Raw genomic sequence first — 15,714 nt, 5'->3', positions numbered from 1 at the left:
CATGCACACACTACACACATGCACACACTACACACATGCACACACATACAGATACATGCACACACATGTGCGTATAAAATGTTCTTACACAATTGACTACAAATACTTGAACTCCATATTTTTATATTAACACTGAGTATTTAAGCTCTTTCTCTCTCTCTACATACACACAGGCACATGGCTTAGTGGTTAGGGTCTTTCACTCAAATTTGTAAAGTCAGGAGTTCGATTCCCAACTGTGCATTGTGTCCTTGAGCAAGACGTTTCATTTTCACATTTCTCCAGTCCCCTCAACAGACAAAACGAGTCATACCTGTAATTCAAAGGGCCAGCCTTGTTAGATTCTGTGTCATGCTGAATCTCCCTGAGAACTACAAGAAGAGTATGCATGTTTGTGGAACGCTCAGTCACTTGCACATTAATTTCATGGGCAGGCTGACCTGTTGACCACCACAGTTCCAGGGCACACATCTGCATTAAAGAAGCTATGCTGAAATTTCATGACAGTTCTGTAAATGGTATATTCCTTGCCAATAAAATAATCTAGACTTCTCTATTACAACATTGCCACAATTTGCCAAATTACAATATTCCTGACAGCAATAAAATATTACTAAATTCTTTGGTAAAATTTTTTCTGGGAACTGAACTACTAGAATGAAACTTTAGCAGTTCATTTCTTTCATTAAATAGTCTTTAAATTTCTCAAAGAATTTGAGAGATTTAACTTTAAGTTCTGTGTTGTTGCTTTTGTTTTTGTTGCCAATGGTCACATTACAGAACTTTCCACAGAAAGTACTTTCTTCTTGGATTACATACCCCCACCCCACTAAAAAAACCCAGTGGTAGGGTGTTGATTCTTTTTACCATCAAATGACTGAAACATTTTACCATTTACCCTACTTCTGTGACAAGAAGAAAAGTTTGTCTAGACTTCTTAATCTGTTTACATGCTTCTGATAAATAACCACTTACTGTATTTGCACACATTGCAAGATGGCTACCTCAAGTGGTTTAAGAGGTACTCGCTCTTGTTGTGGTTTTTAAACAAATGTCACCATCATTTAATGTCCATGTTGATGATGATGATGATGATGATGATGATGTTTGTTTAAACAAACCTGACCCCCAAATTGTTTTCAAACGAAAGAACAGAATTAAGGTGAAACAAAACAGGTGTCAAAAATATTAAATATATTGGCATGGCTGTGTGGTTAAGACGTTCGCTTTGCAACCATGTGGTTTTGAGTTCAGTCCCACTGTGCTACATCTTGGCCGAGTGTCTTCTGTTATAATCCTGGGTCAACCAAAGCCTTGTGAGTAGATTTGGTAAATGGAAACTGAAAAAAGACCATCACACACACACACACACACACACACACATGACGATGATGATGCATATATTTGTATGTATGTATGTATATACGATGAAATGCTGTAAAATTCCTGGCTTTAAGGGTATCATGAATGGCCTGGTTGGAGTCCCAACCTTCCAAGTTCTTTTACAAAGCTTAGAAAAACTGAAGGATCACTGCAATACATGTGTGTGAATCTGAGAGGGGAATGTAATATATTGAATAATTGAATGATCTTCCTGTATTTTCTTTTACTGAAAGCCAGGAACTTTTCATCCCCTCCACAGAATTACTGCCCTTGTGGCAAAATTTGAAACCATTATTATTATTATTATTATTATTATTAAGGTGGCGAGCTGGCAGAATCATTAGCATACTGCACAAAATGCTTAGCGATATTTTGTCCGTCTTTACTTTCTGAGTTCAAATTCCACCAAAATCAACTTTGCCTTTCATTCTTTTCAGGGTCGATAAATTAAGTACCAGTTACACACTCAGGTTGGTGTAATTAACTTATCCCCACTCCCAGAATTTCAGGCCTTGTGCCTGTAATAGAAAGGATTATTATCATTATTATCATTATTATTATTATTATCATTATTATTATTATTATTATTATTTCTGTTAATGTGTGTGTTACCGTTATTGTGTTGAGCTCGCTCTTTTCCTTAGTGCTGTTGTACTGTCTCCAATGTACCAGGCCCTTGTGGCCAATAACAGAAATCATTATTATACTACTACTACTACTACTACTACTACTACTACTACTACTACTACTACTACTACTACTACTACTACTATTATTATTATTATTATTATTATTATTATTAGTTGGGCCATTTCAATATACTTACATTGTTTGAGAAATGCATAAACATCATTTTCCTTTAACTGCAACCTAAATAACCCAGACCTCAGGCCTTGTCTACACAAATCAATCAATCATTAGAGGAAATTATTGTTTTCTAATGGTATTATTGTTATTATTATTATTATTATTATTATTTTACAGTATATTGTTCATCCACCTCCTCTCATTTGTTATTCGATGCTGTTTTTCTTTCTTTTCTTAAGAATCTGATGTTTCTTAATGAGCAGATGTCTATATTTAAATGGTTTTATTTATAGCCAATGGAAAAGCAGTATGGATTTGGTCTTGTTATGTTGTGATGGTTTATAGATCAGCAGTTTTTATTAATTTCTGTCTTTCTGGCTGACACACCACCATCTGGTTCTTGGCTGAGTTCCAGTCCTGTGTCAAGCACCCATTGCACTCTGCCAGCTGCACAATGTGGTTAGCAGAGCATCAACCACTTGTGCTGTACCGTGGGGTTTGAGAAGTTTTGAATGATGATGTTCTGGGTACAACCTTGGGTGTTAATGCAGACAGCCTGAGTAGGGTCTTCTGGAGGACTTTTTAGGTTGGAGATTAAGGTCTACTTGCAGTGTTGTGTGGTGGGGGGAGCCTTTCAGGTTTAGGGGTATCCCTGCAACTAATGAACTTCTTAACCACTCAACCATGTCTGACAATGCACTTTTATACTTACACCCTCAATCACACAGGCTCTTCCAGATATATAAATAAAGTGCTCTGATAAGTCATTAGCAAACCAGTTTGCCTATGTAGTTTCAGTCCCCAGGTGGGTCCATTTTACCTGTATTGCTAAAACTGTTGAGAAGGCCATGGATGGAGAAGAACATGGATCGTTAAACTTGTTCCACTAATTCAGAAAGGTGTTTCTTCTTCGTTTTTCCACCTCTTCCTCCACCTCTATTTCCCCTACCCCCCAACCTTCCGTGCCCACCCTGCCTCTATACAGTAGCAGCCTGTTCTGTAGTACACTGCATCACAATGAAAAAGGCATCTCACGTCCTGGTTTCTCATTCCCTCACTTGTAAGAACTTCACTTTACCTGTACGAAGGAGGGGTGGGGCAGCAGGCGGGGGCGGGGTGGGGACCATCACACAGGCCTTCCTGCTTCATTGAGAAACTGCTGCTGCACAGCTATTATTACTACTACTAGTACCATTACTACCTCTACCACCACCACCACCACCCTTCCCAGAAGTACCACTGCCTCAATTTCCAGCTCTACAGTGGGGCAGGTAAGCTACCATTCAGGTTTACCTCTTCATTGAGAAGCTGCTGCTGCTATTACTACTACTACTACCACCACCACCACCACCACCACCACTACTACTACTACCACCACCACCACCACCACTACTACCACCACCACCACCACCACTACTACTACTACTACTACCACCACTACTACTACTACTATTACTACTACTACTACCACCACTATCATCACTTCTATATAATTAAATTCCTGACATACTTCTTTCAGCCCTTTCTCTTTTCTTTCCCTCTATCTGTCACCCTCTCTCCATTGATTTCCTTTTCACCTGTCTCTCCCCCCCCCTTTTTGTTCTCACCTTTCTCCTTCAAACCCTCTCTCCTTCAACCCCCCCCCTGTGCACCCCACCACCACCACCATCACCACCACTAAAACATTCCAAGAATGCTCACAATGTAATAATTCCAACAACAGACCTATCCAAGTCCTTTCATCCATTCATCCATGTCTGCCATCTCTAACCTGCTGTTTCAGCTTTGCTGCATGTGCTTACACAAGTAGCCACATGCACATGCATACGTGCATTCGACTTTGTATATATATATACATACATACATACATATATATATATATATATATATATATATATATATATATATACATACATATACACACTCGCACACACACATATATATATGTATGTCTTAAATACGTACAGAAATACATATCCACACACACACACACACACACACATAAATGACACAAAATGGAATGAATGACATTCTTTACTGAAAATCACTATAATCATTTTTACACCTGTAACACCTGTAGCAGTACACTGATGAGATATTGTGTAATCTCTCTCTCTATCTATCTATCTATATATATATATATATGTGTGTGTATATACATACACACAGACTTACATGCATAAACTCACACACACACACATTCTTCTGTGCTCATTTTTACCTGACCAAGATTACACAAATGTTACTGAGGCATTGCTTTACAACTGGATGGATGCCTTTGCCGTCACTAACCCTTGCCTGTTTTGTCAAAAAGGGGATTCGTTATTTGCTGTGGTTTTGACAGTGTGAAGTGGTCACATGATTCGCAGACGGGAGAACTGACAATAACAACACCGTTAGTACAGCACAGATCTTATAGAAACAAGCAAGATGTAAACAAACAAACACACACACATACACACACACACACACACACACACACACACACACACACACACACACCCGGAATGCCTTCTTAGATGGTAAGAGTGGATTAACCCTTTAGTGTTCAGATTATTCTGCCAAATGTAATCCTTATTTATCCACATTGTTTTGAATTAACCATGCATTACAATGTAGCTATGAGATTTCAATGATGTGATTGTTTATTTTTAGAATAATGTTGTAGGTTGGTGTGAGAGGCCAGATCTGGCTGGTTTGAGCATAAAAACGGGTTGACTATTTGGCTGTATATGGTCTATTTGAATGCTAAAGGGTTAAGGTCAATGAGTAATGGCCTTCTAGCCTGCTGTCTGGGTAATATCATCTATAGATGAAGGCATGCCACTTAGTTACAAGGACATAAACACACCAACATTGGTTGTCAAGTGATGGTGGGGAGGTGGGGTGTACAAACACAGACAGACACACACATGCATGCACACACATATATACAACGGGCTTCTTTCAGTTTCCATCCTCCAAATTCACTCACAAGGCTTTGGGTTGGCCTGAGGCTATAGTAGAAGACACTGGCCCAAGATGCCTCACAAGCGGGACTGAACTCAGCACCATGTGGTTGGGAAGAAAGCTTCTTACCACACACCCAGTCTTGTGCCTATATATATATATATACACATACATACATATATATATATACACATACATACATATATATATACACATACATACATATATATATACACATACATACATATACCTGCATATAACTTATAAGAGAAAGAGAAAGAAACTGTCTGCATCCTTGCCCACCTCATTTGATTGTTTTATTATTTCTTACTCCTCTTCTTCCTAACCCATCATCATCATCATCATCATCCCTTAAAACCCCTTTTTTTCTCAGTATTTACATCTTCTCTCCTTTCATCAGCCACCTGTTAGTGATCTGTGCGAGTATGTGCGCATTCCCGGCTTGTGTGTGCATGTAAGTGCATTCATGGGTGTGTGTATGTATAAACTTGCATGTGTGTATATGTGTGTGTGTGTGTGTGTGTGTGTGTAATGGAATGAGATTGTTTTGGTTAGTTGTTTTTTTTTCTTTGAGGAAAACAGAGAATGGAAGAAGGGGTGGGGGAGAGGATGGAAAGAAGGGAGAAAGGACTACAAAGGAAGAAGGGGGGGAAATGGTGGAATGGGATAGAGTAGGAGGTGTAAGTGGGAAGGGGGAGTAGGCAATTAAAGGGAGGAGGGAAAGGAGAAATGGTGGGAGGAAGGAGTTAAATAGGAAAAAAAGAATAGAATGAAAGAAAAAAAGAAAGCAAACGAAGGAGAATGAAAAGAGGAAGAAGAGAAAGAAAATGAAGGAATGGGAGAGAAGGGAATCAAGTGGAAAGAACGATGGGAAAAGAAAAAAGAAAAACTTGCAAAAGAACGGAAAAGAAAGAGAAAAAAAAAAAAAAAAGAAGAATGTTGAAAGGAAAAATACAATAAAATAAAGAGATGAAAGAGGCCCTCAATTTTTCTTTCCATGTTTCTGCAATTTAATCTTAGATCTTTTTTCCTTTCTCTCTCTCTCTCTCTCTTGCTGCTCAACTCAAGATCTTCGGTGATGATTGTTGTGGTTGTTGTTGTTGTAGTTCCTTTGGAAATATTGCCTCGTTTCCCTATGGAATGTTGGAGTGTGTTTGGGGTTTGAACACATGTCAGGCATGTGCATCTGTGTGTGTGTGTGTGTGTGTGTGTGTGTGTGTGTGTGTTTGTAGGTGTAACAAAAGAGGGCTGATAGCAAGGAAAATGCAAGGATAAAAATATTGATTGACACACAAAAGTAAGTTGGCTTCAGCTGTTATGCAGGGGAAGGCGGCGGTGGGAGGAAAGCAAGTGAGATGAGATTGTTTAAGGCTTTCAACGATTTCTTACAACAGTCACAACAAGGCCTCAGGAATTACAAAGGAGTGGAGAAAAACAGAGAGAGAGAGAGAGAGAGAGGAGCAGTGAGGAAGCAGTTGTTTTTGGTGATCAACTGATTTCTTTCATCTCTGCTGCAAGGCGTTGGTTTTTATGGTGGGGCAGGGCAATGGAAGGAGAACGATTAGGAATATACTTTTATAGTTTATTTTTTTCTTTTATAAGGCTAAAAGATCTTCGATTGAATAAACAACTAATTAGAAATTGTGGCTGTTTAACCCCGGGTTAGTCCTGGTCATGCAAATTTACAATCAAAGACATTCCATTTGAGACCATCATGTCTTACTTAAACACAATATATCAACAGCTACATTGAACAGTGTATCTTTTTTTTTGTTTTTGTTGTTCTTATGACAATAGGATATAATTTGAGGGAGATTGGGTTGTTATTTCTAATCAGTTTAGCAACTACATTGACACTCTCGCATGTATTGTTGTTGTTGTTGTTGTATAGCACCAGGCAACCCTGATCCAGCAGATCTTTAATCAAAACCAGTCTCACCATGACCATCCCATCTTATATACAGACGGTGTCTGCTGAAGACTACGGTGTGCAGTTTGTACGCCTCTTTTTCAAGATGGTCAGAGAAATAATTAGAAGGTTCCAAGTTGTCCAATCATTAAACCAAAACCGCATTTTATCCAAGCTAACCTTGTCTTCTACTAAGTCTACCAGGTTGTGAGGGAGGAGAGGGGCCCTGTGATTCCTCCTCCTCCTCCTCTTCTTGTGCATTTTCTTTGCCCTTGTACCACTTGACTGATAATAACAACTACCTGCACTAGGCAATTTGGATATCACCCTCTTTATTCCATTACCTCATTAACTAACTGACTAATTAACATATGACCTACAAACCTTGATGCAAACACTCCTACATCACCATGCAACCGTCCCATGCAAACCTCTATCCTTCTTTCTTCACCTCTTCTCTCTCTTCCTTTTTATTCTCTCTTTCTGTTTATTTTTCTTTTATAAATTTCAATTCTGTTTTTTTTTTCTTCCCTGGGTCTCCTTACTTTATTAAATTGAAATATCTTGTTCCCAAAATGAAACCCTGTAATACACTGGGAGCTACAAACCACTTTACTATAACAATGTATATACCCAAACTGAAATCCAGCAATATACTGGGGGATGGTTAAAGCCTGTTTCTCTGTAACAATCATGAAATTATACTGAATCACAGAAGTCAGGGTTTTATACATGCATACATGTGTGTGTGTGTGTGTGGAGTTTATCTTAATTGGGGATTATTAGTCTCAGGGGGGTTCTTTCCTGCCCCACCTTGACAGACTGATAAAGTCTGTTTGGTGAGGTGGGTGGCATGGGTGAGGATGATAATGGTGGTGGTGGGGGTGGTGTCAATGTTGTTGTTGGTGGTGATGGCATCAGCAGTGATGATGATGATGCTGATGGGGATATTATGTTGCTGCCAATAAGCACTATCTTTTTGACTTATGATCAAATATGTCCCAGCCATGACCATCTCTTCTTATAATCAGACTCAGTGTATTAGGAGAACTAACTACATTATCTAATACATTCTTCCCTTTATAAGATGCCAGTGAGGTTTGGCTGCTATTTCTAGCTGGTCGAATGAGTGCATGTAAGAGACCTTACATGCCACTCCCTTTATGGTATTATATTGTGCCTAGCTGTTTATATTAATTACACACACACACACACACACACACACACACACACACACACACTTGAAAATACCTTATATAGGTTGACATGCTAATAGTGATAAATCTTAAAAAAAAGTTATAAAACTCTACTCTTTTGCCATGTATTGAGTGCTAAACTCAAAAGAATCCTACTTCACTTGAGCTAAATTGAACAAACATAACACTGCACGCGCACACACATAGCAGATTAAGCTACAGGGTCAAGTTTAACAGAGGTTTTAGATTGATTTCAAGATTTAATTATGTTAATCCTGATTTGTTTTTTTTTTCTGTTAAAAGCTTGGAATCAATGTTGGGTGACCTCCGTCATTAATCTCCATCCAGGTTGTTGTTGAGGAGTAAGAGGATGAGTTGAAGTCATATCAACACTTCTACTAAACACGCACACACACACACGCACACATATGAATATCAGCTTGTATATACACACAGGCTGGTGTCTACACACATTTCTATTAAACACACACATGCACACACTTATGTGCCTGTACAAGCACACTGATATTTATTGAAACATAGGCATTGTGTAAATATTCTCTTATTTGTGTAAAGGAACAGTTATACAGTCAACTGATAACTGGGCCTCTGTGGGTTATGATGACGAGGGTTCCGGTTGATCCGATCAAGGGAACAGCCTGCTCGTGAGATTAATGTTGAAGTGGCTGAGTACTCCACAGATATGTGTAACCCTTTATGTAGTTCTCAAGGAGATTCAGCGTGACACAGAGTGTGACAAGGCTGACCCTTTGGAAATGCAAGTCCAACTCATTTTTGCCTGGGGAATGGACTGGAGCAACGTGAAATAAAGGACCCTGCGAAAGGACACAATGCCCAGCTGGGGATTGAACTCGTGACCTTATGATTGCGAGCTGAATACCCAAACCATTAATCCAGCAATCTTTACAGTCAGATGGCCACTCACACACACACACACACACACACACACACAGATATTCACATACGTAAATGCACCTTTATTTCCTGTGTGTTGTTTGCGGTGAAAGTTTTGAGGTTGGGCCTTGGTTCAAATGCATTTTGAAAATGTGTGTGTGTGTGTGTGTGTGTGTATGTGTGTGTGTGTGTGTGTGTATGGTTAAAGAATGTGTTTACCTTTGTTGTTTTCTCTTTCCGTCCTTGAAATTTTTTTTCAATAAAGGTGGGGAAATGAAGGTGGGGCTGATATTTAAGAAAGGAATTTCTTGCTGTGATTGTGAAACCAGCAAGTGTAGAAAAACATTTTTGTGCAGAACATAATACAAACAGGTGACATATTTGACAGGTGAGTTAAGTAAAGTTTTAAAACGATCTTCCTTCCAATATAGCATATATTTTTTTTATATTAGACAGAGATTCCCATCCACAAATTTGTCACTGTTCCCAATTTTTGTGAGTCCAACGACGTCTTCATTGAATTGCAAGAATTCTCTTGATTGATTCCTACCTGCAATAATCTTCTTCTTTGTCAATCCGTCATCGATTCTTTTAGAGTTCTGAGTCTTCTTTGTGTTTTGAACTTGATTTTGCAATGAATTCTGTCTTTGTCTCTTCATTCTCTTTGTTAAGTTTAGCTTTCCACTTTTCTGCAGTTTCTTCTTTTATTCTGTGACTGTTTCCATGAAACCAATTGCGTTGTAGTCTTTGAAACAAGCCAGGATTTTCTTCTGCAGCACCAAGTACCCCTGACAAGACTGTTCTAATATTCTTCAATTGAGATCCTACAAACTGGTTGACTACAAAGACTTTGGTTCAAAGTGATTCAATATTTGTCCTAGTATTAGGACCCAAAGATATTTAACATTCAATTCCATATTTATGTATGTGTGTCTGTGAATGCATTAGTAGATGTGTGTGTGTGTGTTTGGTGTCTGTGGGAGTGGGTTTAAAATAGTAAAAAATATATAATGAGTTGAAATATCGTTTAATTTGTTACAATTAAATTGTAAGTGTAACAGAAATGAAATTACATTTCTACAGAAAATTAATTATTGGATTTACATGGAAAGTTTCCAAAATTTCCATGAAGAGGGTGATTATGGTGTTGTTGTTATTAGTGGTGGTGGTAATGGTGAGGAAGAGGGAAGGAAATATGCAGCTACATGTTGTCATCATCATCACCACCATGACCACCCTACCTCTATCATCATCATCATCATCATCATCACCACCACGACCACCCTACCTCTATCATCATCATCATCACCACCACGACCACCCTACCTCTATCATCATCATCATCACCACCATGACCATCCCACCACTATTATCATCATCATCATCATCATCATCATCACCATCATCATTACCACCATGACCATCCCACCTCTATTATCATCATCATCATCATCACTACCAACACCACCACCATCATCATTCTCAATAGCAGTGTCTCCCACAATCTCCTTCGCTGCACAAACTTTGGAAACTTCCCATGTAAAACCAGTAATTTTTGTGTTGAAATGTAACTTGATTCCTGTTACCGTTAATACTTAACATTAACTCAGTAAAACTATCTTCGAAAGAGCAACAGAGGAGCAGAAGGGCAGATAAGCAACACCCAGGGGAATTGGGGGAGAGGGGGGTAGAGCAGCAGCAGCAGAAGATGCAGAGAAGCCATAAAAATGTTTTGAAATATAGAAATAGAGAAGTCTTTTATTTCTTGGTTGAAACTTTTTATGGTTCTTCTGTAATTTATCAAAGAAAAGGAATGAACCAAAGTTGTCAGGGGAGTGGAAGGTGTGGTAAGAACATGCACCCAATAAACGGATAAAATGCCACACCCTACACACTTCCACCCCACCCGTACTCTGCTGCTGCTCCCACTTCAACCCTTTACTCAATCCAAAATTAAAAGGCTTCACTTTCAATATTAAAAAAACCTTTTAACATTTTCTGTATTATTTATGGATACAATATAAGGATGTTTATTCAAAATTTATAGACGCGATAAGGGGTGTGTATGTGTGTGCATATATGAATGTGTGTGTATGTATATATATATATATTTACGTATTGGTTTCAAATTTTGGCACAAGGCCACATGTATATGATGGGCTTCTTTCAGTTTCCATTAACCAAATCCACTCACAGGGCTTTGGTCAAACTGAAGCTATAATAGAAGAAACTTGCCCAAGGTGTTACACAGTGGGACTGAACCCAGAACCATGTGGTTGGGAAGCAAATTTCTTAGCACACAGCCACACACACACACACACACACACACACACACACGTAATGGGGTTTTTGCTTAATTAATTATTGGAGCAAATAGTTTCATAACTAAGCACTTTTACAGTTTAACATGAATGATCAGTCAACTATGAATGAAGAGTGATGAATACTTTTCAGTCAGTCTGGTATAAAGATAACAATGTTAACCATCTCAGTTCAAATTGTGGTAGAGTCAGCTTTACCTCCCACCATCCTGGGGTCAGTAGAAAAGTATCAGTTATATATGTGGGTACCAGAAACATTAAATAAAGAATGTGTGTGTGTGTGTAATTAGTACTGTACATATTATTGTAAAAAAGAAAGGAATCAAAAGGCTTTTTCTTTCTTTTTTTTAAGTATTTTCTTGTTCAAATTATTAGAAGTTCTTGTTAAGATTCAATTAAGACAACTCGTTATCTCTATTATCATTAAAACTGTGCCTTTATAATGTTGTGCTGTTGTTATTCTGGGGAGGAGCTGCAATGATAGCAGTTGAGCCGTTCTCTGCGTTTCAAAGGTGAAATTCCTTCTGAGGTTCATTTAAGTTTATAGGTCACTGATGGTATATTGCCGTTTCTAGGTTAATAATGACTAATAATTAATATGAATGAGATTAATTATTTAATATGAACAATTACAAGTGTCAGAAATAAGGAGTGCCGTTGCCAGAGCTGCCGTCATTGGCAGACTCTCCGCCTTCCATCCACCACCATCTCCGCATCAGATCAAGTGTGATTGTTCACCAAATTAGACGTTTATGGCTCTGTTATGTGACTCTGTGGACTCTATGTGACTCTGTGGACCAATGCATCAACAAGATCCTCAAATCTAGATTTGTTTCCTTATTATCTTTCAGAAACATGGATATTTTCTTATGAAATTTTCTACAAATACCTTTCAGAGTGTGTAAATTACGATTATACTGGAATTTAGAGTGAAAAACAATTGGTGGGCATGCACATATACATATGATGTGAGTCAGTTTGTATATCTACAAAAAGAAACTAGAAATTTCTGACAATGTGTGTTGGTGTGTATGTGTGCTGTCCAGTTTTGTTTCTTTTTCATATTAAATTCCAATATAATTGTAATCAACACTGTCTAAAAGGTATTTCTAGAAAATTTCATTTATAAATACACATTTTTTTGAAAGTTATGAGGAAACAAAGCTGACTTGTGTAAATTTTCCAAAAGTCCTCTTTTTATCCTTGGAAAAAAAATTTCCGCCAGAAATTCTAATAAAATTGGAATCTACACCATCTGAAACATATTTGTAGAGAATTTTCATTAAAAAATATCCACTTCTCTGAAAGCTATGAGGAAACAAAGTCAATAGGAGGGGGTAAACTTGTGTAAGTATACCAGGTTATCTCATTGATCATTCATAGACTTCACTCATCATAGAATCTTCTCTTAGATGGTGAGTGGGGAAGAATTTTCTGTTTTTGATTGTCCGTTGTAGTCAGCTTCTTTTGTCATTGAGAATACATTTTGGTGCAGTTCAAAATTATTGTTCATCATCATCATCACCTTATCCTCTTTTCCCATGCTGTCATGTTGGATGAGACTCCTTGAGACATCATTCTGTGAACTGGACCCCACCACCTCCATTTTCCACCTGATGCCATCCATTGTTTTATAAGTACAGTAATTCCATATCTTCATAAACCAAACAGCAGATATTTGATTTATGGCAGACACAAACAATGTCACCAGTGAAGTGGAGCCAATGCAAAGACGCGTTGGGACACTCATGGACACACACACACACACATTCACTTACAAACATGTAGACATACACACTTAAACACATGCTCACACATTTACACACACACACACACTCAAACACACACACTCATGCTCACACATACACAGACATACACACACTCACAGACATTCGCTCCCTCACACACACACACACACACACACTTGCACAGACCCTGCCACATACACTCACAAACCCCCACATGCACATACACAAATATGCACACTCAGTCCATTTATTCAGTGGGCTTCCATATAGTTTCCATCTAACAAATGTCACTGATAAAAGCATTGGTCAGCCTGAGTCTTTAGTACAAAATACTCGACCAATTTAGTAGCCTGGAGTGGGATCAAACCTGAGATCACATGGTTGCAAAGCAAACTTTTTAACCACACCTCCATGCTGTTGTTGTTGTCACTGTTTGAGAAAGGGTGGTGTGTGATTGTATCAGATTGCCATCTCAGAAAATACAGAAATCAACAACAATGATTCTAAACAACAATCTCGCACCATCTCACCATTTTATGTTAAACAACAACAACAGCATAAATGAATAATTCATAATTACACCAAAAAAAAAAAAAAAGAAAAGAAAGAAAACATCCTTGATTTTTCAAGTTAGTCATAGCACAGTGTAAGAACAGCAACAACAAAATTCTTTGAGAGTCTCCAAAGTGATATCAGCTGCCGTTTGACAAAGTGAAAATGGCACGCTTTTCTTAAGCATTGCCAGAATGAGTTTTCTAATTTATTAAATTTTTAGTGGGAGAGGACTAATTATTATTAAAGATGAAAAAGTAATTTATTGACTAACGACTTTATTTTATATTGCTTTTTTTTTTGTTTTGTTTTTTTCTTTTAATCTGATGGTAAAATTAATACTGCAATAAACTGGATTAATGGTGAATAAATTATTGAAATCTGTAGCAGGGTGAAAGTAAATAATCCTTTTCTTAAGAAGATTAAAATAATTGTATAATGATTATTTTATAATGGCTCATATAAACCACATTGTCAAGTTAAACACCATGAATCTTCATTTGTCATGGGGGTTTGGTTCCAAAATAACAGTGATAAATGAATCGGCTCTACACACTTTGTAAATGGAACAAGTGACAGAACCAGTGGCACCAAACCCATGGCTTCCACCTGCAAAGCTTCCTCTCACCTGTATTTTCTTGATCGTCTAACCTCTTGCCTGGCCCCTGGCTGTTTCTCTTGGTTCCTCTCCCTATCTCAGCTGAGAAGTCCTTGTCTTGCAGGTTACTTGGTGACCTAGCAGATTCTAGTGCCATGTAAGAGGCACCTGTGCTGGTGCCACATAAAAAGCACCTGTGCTGGTGTAAAGAACACCTGTGCTCATATCACATAGAACGCACCAATGCTGACCCCACATAAATGCACCCAGTTCACTCTGTAAAGTGGTTGGTGTCAGGGAAGGGCATCCAGCCATAGAAACTATACCAAAGCAGACAACTGGAGCTGGTTGCAGCCCTCTGGGTGCAGCCAGCCCTGGTCAAACTGTCCAACCCATGTCAGCATGGAAGAGGGACATCAGATGATGATAATGATGATCTGGGAACAAATATATAAATGATGACTTTCAACAATTGCATAATAAATTATATATTGTAATTTTGTAATTAGTGAGTCATTAGCCACTGTCAAATTAATTAGGAGTGGTTTTTTGAAAATATTAGTTTTTAGTTTTTACAAGCAATTGAAAAAAGACACTAAAGAGGGATTGGTTCAACCCTAGTAACCTTGCATAGTGAAACCAAAATACTCAAAATTGGAAGAACAGACGTGACTCTGTGGTTTAGAAGCTCATTTTACAACCATGTGGTTTCAAGTTCAGTCCCAATGCATGGTACCTTCGTTGGCCTGGGGCTATTGTACCTTGCAGTAGGAGTGAACTTAAAACCATGTGGTTGCAAGACAGGTTTCTTAACCATGTTGCCATGCTTGTAGAAATTAATATTTCATCATCATCATCATGTGTTTCCTGTGCTGGCGTGGGTTGGATGGTTTGACCAGAGCCGGCAAGGTGCGCTTTGCATCATTTTAACTTCTGAACACAGCCACCCTGCTGGCTAGGTGAATAGGCCAGCATGTCCTTTAATCAGAAGGCTATTCTGTCATGAGGTTACCCGTTTACAGTTGAGCGGACTGAAGCAGCATGAAATGAAGTGTTTTGCTCAAGAACACAATGTGCTGCCCAGTCCAGGAATTGAACCCGCGATATAGCAATCGTGAGTACAATACTCTAACCTCTATGCCATGCTCCTTCATTATGTGTGTGTGTGTGTGCCTTCCTATATCTATCCACCCATCCATCCAGACAAACAGACAGACAGATAGAGTGTATGCGTAATTACATTGTTATATATTGTACAGTGCTTTTATATAATATTAAAGTGGGTTTTTTTTATTGTTTTTTTTTTCATGTGAGC

The 15,714-nt window shown here is 38.3% G+C and overlaps 1 protein-coding gene across 50 annotated transcripts in view; it reads left to right on the top strand.

The window, feature by feature from the left end:
* LOC106878301 (uncharacterized) overlaps positions 1-15,714 on the top strand; it is a 176,227-nt gene that overhangs the window by 53,775 nt on the left and 106,738 nt on the right. For 2 of the 50 annotated variants that reach the window (XM_089340404.1, XM_089340382.1), the window contains exon 1: positions 9,483-9,568. The exons of the other annotated variants lie outside the window; for them this stretch is intronic. The gene's annotated coding sequence lies outside the window, so the exon portion shown is untranslated. Of the gene's footprint in view, positions 1-9,482; positions 9,569-15,714 lie in introns of those variants that run through there. 50 annotated transcript variants of the gene reach the window in all.

The sequence above is a fragment of the Octopus bimaculoides genome, chromosome 23, assembly GCF_046866305.1.
Source record: "Octopus bimaculoides isolate indiv1 chromosome 23, ASM4686630v1, whole genome shotgun sequence".
Classification (NCBI taxonomy): Eukaryota; Metazoa; Mollusca; class Cephalopoda; order Octopoda; family Octopodidae; genus Octopus; species Octopus bimaculoides.
This window is presented reverse-complemented; position numbering and strand designations above follow the sequence as displayed.